The following is a 4,224-nucleotide window of genomic DNA, read 5'->3' on the forward strand; positions in this document are numbered from 1 at the left end:
ACCTATGTTATCTAGTTGAACTATTGTTACGTTTATTGTTATGAACACTACTGCTTAAAATCCTTGAATGTTATCTTCTTGTTTTTGTGAAAAGGAATAAAATCCACACGACAATCTAGCCCCAACGCATCTCTTCACCCACATCTCTAGCATCAAGACCCTCTCACTCTCTGAGCTCTGGCGCATCGGTTACTTGTCAGTTGACTGAATGTGCCACACTTCCTCCTAACTCTGGGCCTCTGGAGATGCTAGTCTCACTTCCTGCAACACTTTCTCTCTACTCTCTGGAAACACCAGTCAAATGCCATTTCCTCAAAGTTACCCTAACACACTTCCCCCAAATAAATCCAGCATCCTTAATTATGTAGTCTTATGATACTATCACTATTTACATTTGGTAAAGCATTTTTCATAATCTTAGTTTTATACTTGTCTGAGTCTATGAATAGTGTGTATTGTCTATGTTTGACTTCACATTCTCAGGTTAGATACTATGCTTGGGTTTGGAAACCACTGACAACTAATAGGTGATTAAAAAATATAAGAGACTGAAGTGCTTTTTGATTTGTCAGGATTTTTGGTTTGTTAGTTTGTCCTAAATCAAGGAACCAAATAGACTCTCATGTTAATTTTTTTGTTTACATATTTTCTTTTATTACAGTCTATTAAATCATTATAAGATTCATATTTGAAGGCACTAACTCTCCAAGATTAATGAACCTATTGTAATTTCCTCTCTAATTTCAAACATTAAAACATGAGAAGAAAAACTGCCAAGTTAACATTAAACTTGAAGCTTAATTTTACAGAATAAATTCAGTACTTTCAGAAATCCCAGGTAAGGAATGAACAGGCTAGAGGTTGAACTAATAATCTCGATGTGGTTTGATCATCACTTGATTTGCTCTTGTTACTCTTTTATCTTTCTATTTACAAATCTAAATGGAATGGAAATTCTACTTTCAGATGGTGCAGCAGAGCTGTTGACAGAAGAGACACACTCACTCATTCGCTGTAACTCTGGACATTTATCTTGCTTTAAAGTGCTAATCTTTCATGCCTTGAGCCTCTTACTGAGCAGTGAATGTTCATCTGTGCACAATCCATTTCTCTTCCCACTGAGATTTTCTTGGAGTCAGTGGTGCTGTCACTGAGCAATTCTGGATGTGCTTCGTTAGGTCACTTTGTTCTTCATGGAGTATTCTCAGCCTCCATGCAGAGTCTTTCAGTTGTGCCTTCTTCTAAAACTGTTAAAGTCCTATCAAGTTGGTCCACCACAAATTTTGCATCTTGTTCAGTAAAGGGCATAGGTGGTTTTATTTTAAGCACAGTTCTGTGAGGTCCATCAGGACTTCTTTCATCTTGGAGACAATGTGTTGAGTTTCAGCTCTGGCAGGAGTCCTTTTCGGATGGTTCTTAACTAAGTCAATTCTGATAAAAAGGCCAACACCCCTGTTATCGCCTATCAAAATGTGTTTAGCCTTCTGTTTATTCAGCTACTCAGTAGATAATTTCCTACACTTGTGACATATCCTTGATGGTCTTCATTTTCAATTATATCCAGGATGATCAAACCAACAGCATAAGATACTGGATTTCCTCCATACAGCATTGAAATACTTCGTCCCAGAGAAGCGCAGCCTTCTTCAATTTCTCTAGCTGTTACCATGATGGCATTGGCTGGCCGTTGCCCACTGGGTTTCTCATTGCGACAATGTCCAGAACAAAGTCTCAGCCACGTATTTGGAAGCTTCAGAAATGTTTCTCAGCTCAGCCAAAGCCTCACCTTAATTTTTAGTTAATTAAAATTTAGAGCATGACAAACTTAATTATTCGAATTTTTCATCCTTTTATAAAATAAAAGAGCATAGCTTTGTGTTAGTAATGGTCAGTTAGGAAACACACAGCTATTTTAGGTATAGAAGACAGGAGTTCAATTATTTTGAATTAGGGACCTAAATTTGAGAAAGGTAAAAATCAAAAAAAAATTGCCAGAGGAAAAAGATATAAACATAAGTCACAGGTATCCAAATATAAGATATAATATTCAATATGCAAGGAACAGTTACACATAATATTTTCAAATACACAAACACACACACATAAACATATCTACTCAGCAATAAGTGACAATAACATTAGAAACTTTTAACTTTTCAAAAATCAATAATGCTTTTCAAAGGTAATTTACAAATATGTCAAAAAGTACAGAGAATTAAAAATATGTTTGTGATAAAAGGAAACTCTGTTACTCGGGTACAAGACTAACTAGGATTTAGCAGAGAGAAAACTCAAATTCTACTTACTCGTTTTTTTGTTTGCATATCGTATGTTTAACAGTCTGCAGCAAAGGAGTCACAAGCCTTTTTTTTCCCTTGTGAATAAACCTACCATATTTAGCCAACTTTGTAGAATTTTAAGTATATTTCATTGCTTTTATCTAACTCATTATTTGCACTTATTATAAACTCAAGCACACAAAAATTCATTTTATTCATACCTTCTACACATTATCCATCTTCAAGTATATTTCATCATTTGCTTTCATATTTTGTTACAACCAGACTCTTCTTTCTTTAAAACAAAATAGTCCCTTTTCATCTCTCTTCTTTTTGTAGATAAACAATAAATAGCCATTACTCTGCACATATGCCCTGTACCTTATACACATTTTTACATTTCTTCAAAATAAACAGGTGTGTAACACGATTCAATGCCTTTATATGTCCTCTTATGTTTGTTTGTTTGGTTATTTTTTGAGGAAGATTAGCCTTGAGCTAACATCTGCCACCAATCCTTCTCTTTTTGCTGAGGAAGACTGGCCCTGAGCTAACATCTGTGCCCATCTTCCTCTACTTTATATGTGGGACGCCTACCACAGCATGGCTTGCCAAGCAGTGCCATGTCCACACCTGGGATCTGAACTCGGGGCTGCAGAAGTGGAACATGCAAACTTAACTGCTGTGCCACCAGACCGGCCCCCTTTATATGTCCTCTTTAGCTGAAGGCTACTTTATAATGTATTACATATGAGCACAGATTATATTTTCCATGAATGTAATTTATAAATTAATTTTAGTTTAAGGTCTTACAGCTACCAAGCTGTAATTGCTTCAAATTACCACTGAAATTTACATATCTGTCCTCATCCTTATGGGTTGAACAAGGTAAGAATTTTATAAGAATGAACTCCTTAAAAGACATCCTTTATTACAATTTCTCTTATAAGAACACAATTTTTGTTGTTTATAAACAATTTTTAGAAATGGTATATTTTGCTTCATCCATGAAGTCAATATGAAAATTTAGAATTCATATCATGATAAAACAATAGTCTTTTTTTATGAGAGTTTTTAAGATGTACTCTCAGCAATTTTCAAATGTAAAATACCGTATTGTTGTGAACTATAGACAGCATGCTGTACGTCACATCCCCAGAACATATTCATCCTGTCACTGGAAGTTTGTGCCCTTTGACCACCTTCACGCATTCCTTCCACCTCCCACCCCTACCCCTGGCAGTCACCAATCTGCTCTCTGTTTCCCGGAGATTGGTTTGTTTAGATTCCACATATAAGTGAGATCATATGGTATTAGTGTTTCTGTGTTTGGGTTATTTCACTTAGCATAATGCCCTCAAGGTTCATCTATGTTGTAGCAAATGGCAAGATTTCCCTCTCTTTCATGGCTAAATAGTATACACCATGATTTCTTTATCTATTCGTCCATCGATGGACACAGGTTATATCAATCTCTTGGCTATTACAAGTAAAGCTGCAATGAACATGGGGGTGCAGACGTGTCTTTGAGACAGTGATTTAATTTCCTTCATATATATACCCAGAAGTGGGATTTCTGGATCAGATGGTTGTTCTACTTTTAATTTTTTGAAGAACCTCTATACTGTTTTCCATAGTGGCTGTACCAATTTACATTCTCACCAACAGTGTACAAGGGCTCCCTTTTCTCCACATGTGTACCAGCACTTCTTTTTTCTTGTCTTTTTGATAAAAGCCACTGTAACAAGTGTGAGGTGATATCTCATTGTGGTTTTGATTTGCATTTCCCTGACGAATGATGCTGTGCACCTTTTCATGTATCTGTTGGCCATTTGAATATCCTTGGAAAAACATCTGTTCAGATTCCTTGCCCATTTTTAAATCAAGTTTTCTGATTTTTTGCTATTGATAATAATGACATTTTTTACAGAAACAAAAAATAATT

At 35.7% G+C, this 4,224-nt stretch overlaps 1 pseudogene; it reads right to left on the bottom strand.

Annotated features, from left to right (window-relative positions):
- Nucleotides 1–929: 929 nt before the first annotated feature.
- LOC103556193 (ethanolamine-phosphate phospho-lyase pseudogene) lies at nt 930–3,491 on the bottom strand (annotated as a pseudogene).
- Between the last annotated feature and the right edge of the window lie 733 nt (nt 3,492–4,224).

Source organism: Equus przewalskii, chromosome 5 (assembly GCF_037783145.1).
Source record: "Equus przewalskii isolate Varuska chromosome 5, EquPr2, whole genome shotgun sequence".
Lineage (NCBI taxonomy): Eukaryota > Metazoa > Chordata > Mammalia > Perissodactyla > Equidae > Equus > Equus przewalskii.